The sequence below is a fragment of the Ictalurus furcatus genome, chromosome 2 (genome assembly GCF_023375685.1).
Source record: "Ictalurus furcatus strain D&B chromosome 2, Billie_1.0, whole genome shotgun sequence".
In the NCBI taxonomy this organism is placed as follows: Eukaryota; Metazoa; Chordata; class Actinopteri; order Siluriformes; family Ictaluridae; genus Ictalurus; species Ictalurus furcatus.
The window spans coordinates 38,327,639-38,342,801 of NC_071256.1; the positions used below are offsets into that span (position 1 = coordinate 38,327,639).

General features: G+C 40.0%; 1 protein-coding gene across 1 annotated transcript in view; it reads right to left on the reverse strand.

Annotated features, from left to right (window-relative positions):
* Nucleotides 1-14,368: 14,368 nt before the first annotated feature.
* The window catches only part of syt3 (synaptotagmin III), a 42,754-nt gene continuing 41,959 nt past the window's right edge, over nt 14,369-15,163 (reverse strand). The window contains exon 13 of the mRNA XM_053618577.1: nt 14,369-15,161. The gene's annotated coding sequence lies outside the window, so the exon portion shown is untranslated. The remainder of the gene's footprint in view (nt 15,162-15,163) is intronic.

Here is a 15,163-nt window from a genome sequence, read left to right on the forward strand (position 1 = left end):
ATTTAGCTCAGTCTTGTAGGCTTCCTGAGAGCAGTTCATTCATTCGTTCACCACCAGAGGGTAGAAGACTGGCATGAAAAGAAAAATAATCCATTTTACACTCCTAGAAAGACTTTGAACATGATCGAACATGACATGAACATCAGGGTGGTGCAGCAGGTAGAGTTGCCGCCCTTAACCTTAAGGGTGGTTCGCATGTTCTCCTCGTGTTCTTCCGGGTTCTCCGGTTCCCAAAACATAACATGCAGGTAGAAGAATTGGCTGTGCTAAATCTCCCCTAGGTGTGAACGAGAGTGTAAATGTGTGTGTGTGTGTGTGTGTGTGTCTGCGATGGACTGCCATCATATCCGTGGTGAATTCTCCCACCCCACACCCAGTGTTCCTGGCATTAGTTCCGGATCCGCACAACGGTAACCAGGATAAATCGGTTACTGAAGATGAATGAATGAATGAATGAATGAATGAATGTGAATTTCTATAGTGATAGCTCATTCACAGGGACTTGTATGATGGACATACGATATAAGAAGAGAAGACGCCCACCTGCAAATAATGACCGAGTAATAAGTTCCTTTAATATTACAGTATGTCCTAACCCTAACCCAAGGCCCAGACATACACAGCATGCTATAGAGTATATCTTATGTACGATCTAAGAGCCTGTGCAATAATCTTTCAAAAATGCTGCAGAAAACAGTAATAGATAATAATATAAATAAATAATTAGACAAATGATTGGATGGTCGGCGTTTTCCTTTTTTTTTTTATCAATGATATTCCACCCTCGGTACATTAAACTTCTGTCTAAATAAACAGTCGGCTTGTGGCTCCACTGTAATCCAGACACAAACCCTTAAGCCTTCTGAGTTCTTTCTTCTCCATGGAAAGTCCTACATGTCTAATTTCCACACTCTCCACTTCAGACCTGGCATAAACTGGTTTAGTCTGGATTTTGAGCTAGATATGTGACGCGAAATCACAACCCTAAATTTTCTGTAGTAGCAGGATGTATATGAACATAAAATGTTCATTTTTTTGACCAACTGTACATTTAATACTTTCACTCCTTTCACTGAAAGTATGTAGTAAACTACAGACGTACACAAATTACACATCGCCTGCTTCTGTATTAATATTCTCTCCACTCTCCGTTTCACCGTGACGTTCACTGCCACCTCATGTTCCTTCAGTTTCTGCCAGATGTGGAGAGCAGAACTCCATATTTATTAAAGATTGTTATGAAGATCTTGTGAGAATCTGTAAAGATGCGGATTACGGTCGGAGTGCAGCGTGTATTTCACAGCTTGAGGAAAACCCAGGTTTCTCCTGCTGTAACGATGAAGCGTGAGGACTTCCTGATTGGACCGAACGTTCCTTCTTATGATCTGTCTTTGTCCCGTGATCGCTGAGACGCATAAATGCAGATGCGCATACAGAAGAAACGTCTAGAAGCGATTTAAAGGTGTGCTGGGCAAATGATTGACATCTACATTTACATTTATTCATTTAGCAGAAGCTTTTATACAAAGTGACTTACAGATGAGGAAATACAAGCAAAGCGATACATCAAGCGGAGAGCAATACAAGTAGTGCTACTGTACCAGATCTTTAATTGAGTTCTAGAGAAGCATAATGCACAGAGTAGAGATGTAAGTGCCAGTGTTTTTTTTTTTTTTTTTTTTTTAAGGATAATGTGGGTGTTGGTGTTTTAAGATTAAGAGGTGGGACTTTTTCCAAATGGATATTACTATACTAAACCATACTTTACTATACTATGCCATAATATACTACACCATGCTATGCTATACTATGCTATACTACACTATACTATACTTTACTATACTATACTATATCACACTCAGCAGTTTACCAGTCCAGATCCGCAATTTTCTGGACGTTTTATTTTTTCACACCATTCTGTGTAAACTCTAGACTGTTGTGTAGATGCTAAAATGGCCATCCTTCGGTCGCTGGTTCATATCCAGCTGAAGGACAGTCTAGTCTGGTTGGTGTTGGTGGTATAGTGGGTTTGATTCCTGGCCAACACGTCAGCTCTATTTCTGTGGTAGTGGTGGCTCAATGGTTATGACTCTGGGTTACTAGTAAGAAGGTCATACATTCATATCCAGGTTTCTTGGTCTGCCTGAGAGCAATTCAGTCACTCACCACAAGGTGTCAGCAAACTCACATGAAAACATAAATCATTTTTTTGCAGAGACAGGAAAGTTGTGAAATGAAGTATAATTATTATCTAAATTTAATGTAAGCAGCTAATATCTGCTTTTCCCAAAATGCTGCCTGGACATTGGTTCACTTATTATTATTTTTATTATTATTATTTATTGACATGACATCTTAAAATGCATAAATATATTCAAATAAACAGAAATTTTTATTTTTATAGAGCTTTTAACAGTGGACGTTGTCTCAAAGCAGCTTTACAGAAACATAAACACAGGATGGAGATTTTAAGTGTGTGATTTTATCCCTATTGAGCGAGACGGTGGTGACGGTGGTGAGGGAAAAACTCCCTGAGATGATATGAGGAAGAAACCTTGAGAGGAACCGGACTCAGAAGGGAACCCGTCCTCATCTGGGTGACACCGGATAGTGTGAGAGTAAAGGAAAGTTCATTATGGTTTAATATGAAGTCTGTTTGTTGAACTAGTCCACTGTTCACTAAAGGAGACCTGAGTGTAAAACTGCATGTGGTAATTGCAGTCCTAAGGCCATCACAGCAACCGTAGTCCCAGCAACCACAGCGAGAACGTCCATGTGGAACTGAGGTCCAAAACCATTTCCATGGTACTTCAAGCAGCACCGTCCTCAGCAATCTCCAGGCTGCACTGCTTGGGGTCGTCCTCAGCGGCAGAACGTAGCCTCCAGTTGATGAGAGCTCCACCCAGAAGTAGGGCATCAGGATGGATCAGGCAGGTCCAGAGAGCAGAAAGGATCAGGATCACTGACATCTCCTTAATATCACGTGTGGCTCGACAGAAGGAGAGAGGGAGAGGGAGGTAAAGAGATGGAGAGATTATTAGGTATGATTACTATCCTATAATGGATAAGACTGTGTACTTAGCGTAACAGAAAGTCTACTCATGGTAAGTTTGAGTAAACAAATACGTTTTAAGCTTGGACTTAAACACTGAGACTGTGTCTGAGTCCCGAACACTAATTGGAAGACTGATCCATAACTGTGAGGCTTTGTAAGAGAAAGCTCTTCCCCCTGCTGTAGCCTTCACTATTCCAGGTACCAACAAATAACCTGCACTTTTTGATGGAAGGAGGCGTGGCAGATCATAAAAGACCAAAAGGTCTCTCAGGTACTGTAGCGTGAGACCGTTTAGTGCTTTATAGGTCTATAATAGTATTTTATAATCAATGTGAGATTCCACTGGGAGCCAATGCAGTGTGGATAAGATCGGGGTGATGTGGTCGTATCTTCTGGTTCTAGTTAGGACTCTAGCAGCTGCATTCTGGACTAACTGGAGTTTGTTTATGCTCCTACTGGAACATCCAGACAGTAAGGCATTACAGTAATCTAGTCTAGAGGTGAAGAAAGCATGAACTAATATTTCTGCATCATGTAGTGATGCATTATTATTATTATTATTATTATTATTATTAATTTTTAAATAAAGCTAGAAATCATGTAAAGAATGTTTATAACGTAAAAAAATGAATGTATATTATTTGTCAGTTTCTTTGATTACTTGATATATTTATTATTTGTGATGTGTTTAAAATGACTCCCGTTCTGAAATCTGACGCAAACAAGGAGTTAACGCCGTCTCGTTTTCTCCAGCTCTTTAATCGGGAGGATTCTCGGATGTGCTTTGACGCTGTAGTGTGGAATATTTTGATTATTTCTCCATTCAATTTAAAAAGATTTAAACACACACACACACACACACACACACACACACACACACACACACGCACACACACACACACACACACACACACACGCACTGTGTTGTATTTTAATGGACAGGGCCTTCTCTCCTTTGTTAGCTTCTTATTGCCTTCTGAAAGAATCTTTTATTCATGTTTTCTGCGTGTTATGTTGTTTCTCTCCTGTCAGAGCTCGCCTCCATCCACACCTCGGCGTACAGAGATGACTTTCAGCTCCAGGATTGTCCCTGAAGAATTACTGCACGTTAACCACGTCTCAGACTCGGCTGGTAACGAGTTTGCACTGTGGATTAATGTGCTCCAGTTCTCCTGTGGGTAAAGCGCTGCGGCCTCCGGCTGTGTGCTAGTACGCACGCGAGCACACACACACACGCGCACACACACACACTCTAGATGTGAAAATAAATCAGCGTGAAATGAGGAGAGGGGGTGTGTAAAAAATTGATTAGCCGTTAAGCTGCATCATAAAGAGCGACATCGAGGGATGGAACCAGGAACGCTTCTCAAGTAAAACATTTTAAACAATGCAGGATATACAAACAACCCTCACGCACTCGTACCATCCTGAAGGGTTCTTTCGTTTGTCTCTGTGGAGGAACCCTTGAACGTTATATGCAGGACCCTAAGAGACAGTGTTTCACTGTCAGAACGCTTGCCTTGGCTTGGCTCAGTAACCACCCAGAACTAACCGTACCCTGGTCCAGTCCCGTTGTCCATGACGTTTCCCATGATGCAACAGTACCCATAAGAGTAGGAGGAGTTTCTCTGGAGGTTATCAGGTCTTTAGTAATAGGCACCAGGAGTAAAAACCATTCAGAATTTTTTTTTTTTTTTTTTTTTTTTTATGAAACGAGAGGATATAGAAGGGTGCCAATACTTTCCTCTCTACTAAAAATACAGACCACAAACTTAATCAGATGCAGATGTTCAAATGCAACCAGAACATCGCGTCATGCCTTTTCCGTGACCCGGTCTCAGATGGCGTTCTGCGCTACGCCTGTAGTCCTGGACGTGTTTCGATCGGGGTTCTTCCAGGAAGAGGTGTGTTTATACTGAGATCACATGACACATGACATCACACACAGGTCGACTCTGTTTAACGATTATCTGACCCCAAGTAATTTAGAGGTTTCACAGCAACGGGTGCGAATACTTATGCTTTTAAATCATTTTGCAAACTATAATGATATATTTGTCCGGGGGGGGGGTCTATTAGAATGACTGTATGTAGTGTGTAGTATGTGATATATAATGTGTGTGTGTGTGTGTGTGTGTGTGTGTGTGTGTGTGTGTTGTATTTGGATTCTTTGTTTATTCATGCAGAACTGCTATTTTACTCCAGCTGGTGCACACACACACACACACACACACACACACACAGGCCGGACCGTCCCGCCGCGAGACAGGAACCATCTGGAGGATGGTCACGACAACTAATCGGACCACACACACACACACACACACACACACACACACACACCAGTAACTGGGTCAGTGGGACTAAAGATAACAATAAACCATCTCCTCGTGTTCAATGGCCCTGAAAACATTACTCATGCATTTATTTTTGTTCCTGTGTGAATTTATTATATAAGGTTTTATTGCTTATTTTTATATCTCTGAATGGCTTTGTGTCATCTCCATAAATATTGGCACCCTTCACGGAACCATCAAAATGAACGTACGGCATGAAAGACGTGTAGTACGTGATGAGTAATATTTTAATATTTTGAGCCTGAAGGTGTTTCGTTTCTTACATAGTGCACAATTTTGCTGCGGAGTTTTTTTGTGCTTTTTTTTTTTGAGGAAAACTACTTGAATTGCCAAAACTGCAACTGCATTAAATAGTTCTGCGCGCTCTTTCGCAGTGATGTTTGTTGGTGACCTTTTAGCTGTACTCGTGTTCAACGCACGTGAATCGAAGAGGGATTTGGCTGAATGCACGCTGTGATGACGTCACGTGACATAGCTCAGCCAAAATCTGCAGAAAATCTCCAATAATTTTGAGAAATTGCACAAAAAAAAAACTTGCTTCCCCTGTGTCTCTTTCTGTCTCTATTCCTCGCTGTCTCTCTTTTCATGTCTATCATTCCGCATGTGTGTGTGTGTGTGTGTGTGTGTGTGTGTGTTTGTTTGTGTTTGCTTGTGACATGGTCACTCACTGTCCTTCACCTGGTGGCAGGGGTGTGTGTGTGTGTGTGTGTGTGTGTACTGTGCTGCTAGTGTGCAGCTCTCTCCAGCAGGTGGGGCAGTTTATCAGGGTCTGAGAGGCAGCAAAAATTGGGGATGATTTTGTTCATTAGGGTGAAGAATGAGTGTATAATGATATGAGTGTATGAGTGTATAATGATATGAGTGTATAATGATATGAGTGTATGAGTGTATAATGATATGAGTGTATGATGATATGAGTGTATAATGATATGAGTGTGTGAGTGTATAATGATATGAGTGTGTATGAGTGTATAATGATATGAGTGTATGAGTGTACAATGATATGAGTGTATGATGATATGAATGTATAATGATATGAGTGTATGAGTGTATAATGATGAGTGTATGAGTGTATAATGATGAGTGTATGAGTGTATAATGATGAGTGTATGAGTGTATAATGATGAGTGTATGAGTGTATAATGATGAGTGTATGAGTGTATAATGATATGAGTGTATGAGTGTATAATGATATGAGTGTATGATGATATGAGTGTATGAGTGTATAATGATGAGTGTATGATGATATGAGTGTGTATGAGTGTATAATGATATGAGTGTATGATATGAGTGTATGAGTGTATAATGATATGAGTGTATGAGTGTATAATGATATGAGTGTGTATGAGTGTATGAGTGTATAATGATATGAGTGTATAATGATATGAGTGTGTATGAGTGTATGAGTGTATAATGATATGAGTGTATGAGTGTATAATGATATGAGTGTATAATGATATGAGTGTATGAGTGTATAATGATATGAGTGTATAATGATATGAGTGTATGAGTGTATAATGATATGAGTGTATGATGATATGAGTGTATAATGATATGAGTGTGTGAGTGTATAATGATATGAGTGTGTATGAGTGTATAATGATATGAGTGTATGAGTGTACAATGATATGAGTGTATGATGATATGAGTGTATAATGATATGAGTGTATGAGTGTATAATGATATGAGTGTATAATGATATGAGTGTATGAGTGTATAATGATATGAGTGTATGATGATATGAGTGTATAATGATATGAGTGTGTGAGTGTATAATGATATGAGTGTATGAGTGTACAATGATATGAGTGTATGATGATATGAGTGTATATGAGTGTATGATGATATGAGTGTATGAGTGTATAATGATATGAGTGTGTATGAGTGTACAATGATATGAGTGTATGATGATATGAGTGTGTATGAGTGTATAATGATATGAGTGTATGATGATATGAGTGTATGAGTGTATAATGATGAGTGTATGATGATATGAGTGTATATGAGTGTATGATGATATGAGTGTATGAGTGTATAATGATATGAGTGTGTATGAGTGTACAATGATATGAGTGTATGATGATATGAGTGTGTATGAGTGTATAATGATATGAGTGTATGATGATATGAGTGTATGAGTGTATAATGATGAGTGTATGATGATATGAGTGTGTATGAGTGTATAATGATATGAGTGTATGATGATATGAGTGTATAATGATATGAGTGTATGAGTGTATAATGATGAGTGTATGATGATATGAGTGTGTATGAGTGTATAATGATATGAGTGTATGATATGAGTGTATGAGTGTATAATGATATGAGTGTATGAGTGTATAATGATATGAGTGTATAATGATATGAGTGTGTATGAGTGTATAATGATATGAGTGTATGAGTGTATAATGATGAGTGTATGATGATATGAGTGTGTATGAGTGTATAATGATATGAGTGTATAATGATATGAGTGTATGAGTGTATAATGATATGAGTGTATAATGATATGAGTGTGTATGAGTGTATAATGATATGAGTGTATGTGTGTACAATGATATGAGTGTATGATGATATGAGTGTGTATGAGTGTATAATGATATGAGTGTATGATGATATGAGTGTATGATGATATGAGTGTATAATGATATGAGTGTATGAGTGTATTATGATATGAGTGTATGAGTGTATGATGGTATGAGTGTATAATGATATGAGTGTAAAATGATATGAGTGTGTATGAGTGTATAATGATATGAGTGTATGTGTGTACAATGATATGAGTGTATGATGATATGAGTGTGTATGAGTGTATAATGATATGAGTGTATGATGATATGAGTGTATGAGTGTATGATGGTATGAGTGTATGATGATATGAGTGTATGAGTGTATGATGGTATGAGTGTATGATTATATGAGTGTATGATGATATGAGTGTATAATGATATGAGTGTATGAGTGTATGATGATATGAGTGTATAATGATATAAGTGTATGAGTGTATGATGGTATGAGTGTATGATGATATGAGTGTATGAGTGTATGATGGTATGAGTGTATGAGTGTATGATGATATGAGTGTATAATGATATGAGTGTATGTGTGTATGATGATACGAGTGTATATGAGTGTGGGTCGCGCTCTTTTAGATGTTTCCAGAATTTGATTAGTAGATAGTCTCTTTCTCTCTCTTTCTTTTCCTGTCTGCCATTCTGTCTCTCTTTCTCCCGATCTCTTTTCATGTCTTTTTCTCCCTCTCTTTTCATGTCTATCGTTCTCTCTCTTTCTCTCTTCTTTCATGTCTCTCTTTTCATGTCTATACTTCTGTCTCTCTATTTCATCTCATGCCTATCATTCTGTCGTTCTCTTCCTCTCTGTCTCTCTCTATCACTCGCTTTTTCCATGTCTATGTCTCTCTCTCTCTCTCTCTCTCTCTCTCTCTCTCTCTCTCTCTCTCTTTCAGCCCATTGAACCAGAGCGTAGTGTCTTTCCGACTAAATGATTTTTTTTTTTTTTTTTTGCACTCTGGGAATGTTGCCATGGAGACTGTAGCAGGCCCAGCCCCTCATATGTATGTGTGCATGTATGTGTGTGTGTGTGTGTGTGTGTGTGTGTGTGTGTGTGTGTGAGGTAGTGATAAGTGCCGTGTCATCACCTTGGTGCAGTGTGTGCTCTCACTATGCTGTGGGGCTGCAGCTGCTCCACACACACACACACACACACACACACACACAGACACACACACACACACCTGCTTTCTTTCTTACTTCTCCCACCCTTTCCTCATTATTCATCGTCTATTCTTCCTCCTCCTGTTTCTTCTTCTCCTCTCCTCTTCCTCCCTCCATCCTCTATTCTTCCTTCCTCTCCTCCTCTTTTGAAACCACTCCTCTTCCTCTCTCCATCACATCACACTCTCCTCTTCCTGTCCTCTTTACTCTACCTTTCCCACAGACAAATCAGATCTAATGACTATAACGTGCGTAAAGAACTTGTTTACAGACGCATTTGAGTTGCAAACTTTATCAAACGATGTCACATTGTGTTCTATGCTATGTAGGGTGAAACAGCACCAGGTTATGCCCTATGTAGGGCACAAGAAAGCGTACAGGAAGTCATTTGGGACTCGGCCTAATTTGAAGATGGCGGCTTCGTACCTGGATCACGGGGAAGGAATGTAAAGATAAATAAATCTTTATAAAAAAGAAAAAAACGCTTTTAAAAGAGAAAGAAAGTCACTGTGTGTGATCAGCACTGTTCTAGCTCCACCCACACGCCCATATTTGGACTTCCACATTCAGCACAGGAACTTTAGTCAAAAAAAATTGCGATAAATAACTGTCAATTTTTCCTTTTTCACTTTTGTTTCCCCAGAAAGAAGATGACGACACGACCCACCATCTTATTTTTATTCACTTCCAAAGTTTGTGAATTTTTGGTCGGGGTTAAAGGTCACCTAAACAGGAAGTGCATTTTATTTCTCAGTGTTTCCGCATCCTTTCCCATGTTCATTGGCTGTTTTTCAGCTGGTGATTTACTTTGTTCTAAAAGTGAGTAGTGTAAATATTGCAGGTCACCACACACACACACACACACACACACACACACACACACACACACACACACATTTCAATATTCAATAGAGTGTGCTACATCATGAAAAATTGATGAAGGTCAATAAATAATTACACAATTTAAAGCACAGCAGGAAACCACACACACACACGCACACACACACACACACACACACACACACACAGGTTTTGGTACATATCTTTTATTTTGTCCACCGTCAAATCACCACCATCATCATCATCATCATCATCATCATTCACATCAGCATGTTATATTCATTTTTTTTGCCCTGATAATGTTGTATTTTCTTAAAATCTCCTCTTTATATCTAAACTGATAAAAAAGTAAAACATTTGTGAAAGGAAACAGACGGACAAACAGAAACAGCGATTGGAAAGAGAGATACAGTATACACACCGTCACTCTGCAGGCCGATCGGGATCGACGTTAGTAACGCTAAGTGCTGAGTTCGTTGTCGGTTTCTTCTGGTTTTTTTTTTTGTTTGTTTGTTTGTTTGTTTTTTTTAAAAACTTATTTCAGCATCACTTATTTAATTTAATTTCATTAATTTATCATTGCATCGAGTTTGACATCATCCATGTTAATATAGGCATGCAAACACCACGATGTCCCCCCCCGAGGTCACCCAGAACTGCACCGACACCCAGAGGGACGAGACGGAGACGAGACGGAGACGAGACGGAGTCGAAGTTCAGCTCAGGAGTGACGTGAGGTCAGAATGGAGAGAAGATTAATAACTGCAATATATCAAAGAGAGAGAGAGAGAGAGAGAGAAAGTGAGAGATGGAACGAGAGAGTAAGAACAAGCGAGAGAATGAGAGAGAAATATATAACAAGAGAGCTATGATAGATAGATAGATAGAAATGGATAGAACAAGAACAACAGATAAACAGAAAAGGTTGGAAGGAGAGAGCAATAGAGACAGAGGACAGATAGACATACATTTAACAGAAGAGAATTAAAGAGAGAAAGAAAACTAGACAGAATGAGAGAGAGATGGGGAGGAGACAGCGGGTAAACAAGAAAGAGAGACGGAGAGAATGGGAGATAATGAGGAACAGATCCATGTGGAAACATCTTGTAGATTTGGTCATTATTATTATTATTATTATTATTATTAATTAATGCGTGTCCCATTAGCCTGCATGTTGTTAGTTGCTAGCTACCACACGCGCTGGCTACCATCCCTAGCGCCCTCTGTCCCAGTGACTCTCCTTTACAGACCTCTAAAGTTTTAACAGTGATCAGAACTTGCTAGCATGAATTTCAATAAGATATTAAACCTGCATTTGGAACGCAGCCAGAGAGGAGACGGAGGGATAGAGAGAAGAAAAGAGAAAAGAGAGAGAAAGCAGAGACAGAAACCAAGACAGAAAATGACAGAATGTCCTTTGCTTCAGAGGATCGATCCCACACAAAGACACACACACACACACACACACAAACACCATCCAGCCTTGTCTCATATGAGCTGGGGAAACAAATTGAGCCCAGAGAGAAACAGATAACGTTTTAAACCCTTGTTCATACTGATACAGTAGTCTAAAGGTCAAGTCACGCTATTTTTTCCCCAACGAATTACATTTTTTGTGACAATCCACGATTTTACGCCACAGTATGAATTATTTATTTAAAAAAAATAAAGCTGCCTGCAGTCAGACAGTCAGACAGTCAGACAGACAGACAGGCAGCAGAATTAGACACCATAACCGCTTACAGTTGATGATTTAGTGCCAACTCGGACAGGTTAGCAAGCGCAAACTCGCGATCTACATATCTTTGTGTGGACCTTAATTTAGTACCCATAAAGCTCCACCCACACACCGGTATTTATTAAAATATTTATACTGCTATTTTTGAAAACTGCAAACGAAGGGGACACTGAAAATGTAGCTCAACCCACAAACTTTCGCACTGTTTTCGCATGGACGGGATTAAATCGATGTTTTTGAAAACGCTGATGTTCACAGTGTGAACCCGCGCACGCCCATCGCATACGTTTTGAAAGTGCTACGACTCCGGTTATCACTGACCGGGCTGCTGGTCTGTAGTTTCTTATTTTGCCATTTAATTTCACTTTATTTCATTTCGACCACTCAAAAAGTGCTGCCTCCTGCTTTAGTCTTCATTATTCTAGGTACTAATAAAGAGCCTGCACCTTTTGCGCTTGATGTAACACTTTATGACGTATTATCGCCACCTACTGGGCTGTCATGCGCATGCTAGCTTTTTCAAACTTTGAAAATAGAAAGCCAAAAACTATGTTTTCCGAAATATCCGTGTATACAGAGTCTATAGAGAAATATAGAGTCTACAGTGCGCTAAGTTGCGAAAGCTAGAGTGCATTTCTAAAGCTTTAAAGAGCTTTTCTAAACATTAGCCTCAAGTGAAAAACTCCAGACCGACTGACTACAAAAGAGACAAAAGGACATTGGACAGGTTTGCTGGTTATTGTATCAATAATTGTCTTGGACTGATTGACGGTGAGTGAAATGTAGTAATAGGTACAGTAATATAGTAATATGACGAAGAAAGACGAAGATGAAGAAATGAAGGAAGTCCCCATCGGTCTCCGTCTCGGGTTTGTAAGGAATAGAGCTGGACGATATGAAAAACAACAACAACAACAACAACAACAACATATAAATGCAATTAATGATTATGTGGCGAAAATTAGGAAGGATGTGTTTAACACACAGGTCTGTTTATTTCTAAGAACAGCTTATAAGCTATGATAAGCCCCGCCTCCTAAACCACACACACACCTTATTGGTCCACAGTCAAATTACATCCTGATTATATTTACAGGGAAGAAGATGAGAAACGATGATGCAGACCTGAGGGAAAAAACAAAGAGAGAGAGAGAGAGAGAGAGAGAGAAAGGAAGAGAGCAATATGAATAGTTGGAGAGGGAGGCGGAGTGAAAAGGATAGAAAAAAAATAGAAAGAGAAATTGATAGAAAGCGAGAGTTAGAGAAAGAGGGAGAGAAAGATAATGAGATGGCACGGTGGAGAGCGAGAGACAGAAAGAGAGGGATGGGGAAGATGGACTCTGAGTGACAGAGAGTAAAAAAGGGAGAGATGAAGTAAAAGAGGAATAAAGGAGGAAGAGGAGAGAGGAAGAGTGAGACAAGGATAAGTGCAAACGGAGAAATGGGAAAAGAGAAGAAATAAGCAGAAAAGAAGAGAGAAAGGGGGATAAAATATTGTAGAGTGGAAGAGGACGAGGGAGTGAAAGAATGAGAGAGATAGAGAGAGAGAGAGAGAGAGAGAGAGAGGAAAGATGGATCAAGAGTGATAGAGTGTAATATAGGCAGGAGAAAAGGAGGAAGAAAGAGGACGAGACAGAACGTGGTAAATACAAAGAGAGTGTGAGGGAAAAGGAGAGAAAAAAGAAAGCGAGGGCGGTAGGGAGGGATAGAATAATAGAGAGCTGGGAAGAGATAAAGGAAGAGAAATAAGAGAGTGAGTGAAATACAAAGAGAAGAAAGAGGGAGAGTAGAGAGAGATAGATAGATGGTGAATTTAAGATCTATTTATTAATGATATGATAAACGATGCGATATAAAGCCCCGCCTCCACTTCTCTGTTTTCATTGGCTGCTGCACCTGTGTTCTGATTGGCTGAAATGAAACTGTCGAAAAAATTGTTCTTTATTCATAAGTGACGTGTAATAAAGCGAAACGAAATGATATCAGGGACAATTTGGTTTTATCGTCCAGCTCTACTAACAAAACAGCACACTCAGGCAAAAATAAAAAAATAATGATCATTCAAAAAAAAAAAAAGATAAAATAATAATAATAAATCATAACTGACATTTTTTTCCCCGCTGCCTCCTTCCTCGTAGCCGCCGGCTTCAGACACAGAGAGCACAAAGAAACCGATCCTCTAAGACACAGGACAGAAGACACATTTCGCTTTAACAAGAGCTGCTGTGGGAGGAGCTAGTGCCAGTAGGCGTGGCTACAGGGTCAGGACAGAGGTTCTAGGGTTAGAGGATTAGAGGTCAGGTGCTAGAACATGTCATACACAGGAGCACGGTGACGGACAGAACAGACACAGGCGTACACGCAAGCAAAAAAACGAACTCCAAGAAGTAAAACACCCCGACGAACACGTACGGAAAAGGTTCACGGATGCGTGCGTCCCTCCGAGGAAATGCAGGCGTGTCAAAAATGAAGGAATGGTACAAAAATAAAACACTATGGCGGAATCCTTTTCTCACAAAAAAAAAGGGCGCGTTGTCCATCGCTAAAGTGCGTTCCATCCCTGTTCAGGGTCCATCACTGGTTCCTCCAGAAAGACTCGCTGCCCATTTATGTCGTGTCCCCCCCCCCCCCCCGATGTCCCATCATCGCTCCAAGCACAGTCCGTTCTACAGAATAGAGACGTGGATCGAAAAAGAAAGAAAGAAAGAAAGAAAGAAACGGTTGGATGGGATGGCAAGATGGATAGAAAAATAAAAAGCTCGCTGTCGATCCCGGAGCGTGAGAGGAGGAGGACGCATTTAGAGGATGCGCAGCATGCTTTCAGCCGACGGGTCCGTCCTCGTTTTCCGTCCTCCTGACGCGAGGCAAAAGTAGTCCTCCTCTCCAGAGAGATTTTTTTTTCTCCGCCCCTGTGAAAACTGACTAGTGATATACTACAGCCATTTTTTTTCCCCCTAAACACACACACACACACACACACACACACACACGGATGCACTCACGCACCACACACACCCTAATGGTCCATAGTGAAATTACATCTATAACTTCTTTTAAAAATCTGTTGTTGTTTTTTTTTCTCTCTCAGGCTCAGTTTTAAATAAGTAAATAAACACATTTTTTCGATTTGGGAATGTGCATCGTGTTTTTCCCCCCTGAATAAACCACGCCTTCCACTGAGGTGTGTGTACCTGCTCGTGTGTGTGTGTGTGTGTGTGTGTGTGTGTTTGTGTACGTGTACATGTGTGTGCGTGTGTGTGTGTATGTGTGTACGAGTGTGTAGCGGGTCTATAGACTACTCGTGTGTGTGTGTGTTGTGTGTTGTGTGTTGTGTCGGGTTTGCAGCAGTGTCTGTTTTCCGCTTCTTTCGCTTGATAGAGAGATTTATTCACAGATGAGAGGAAAAGATGAAGGTCTGGAGCGACGACAATGCAGACCT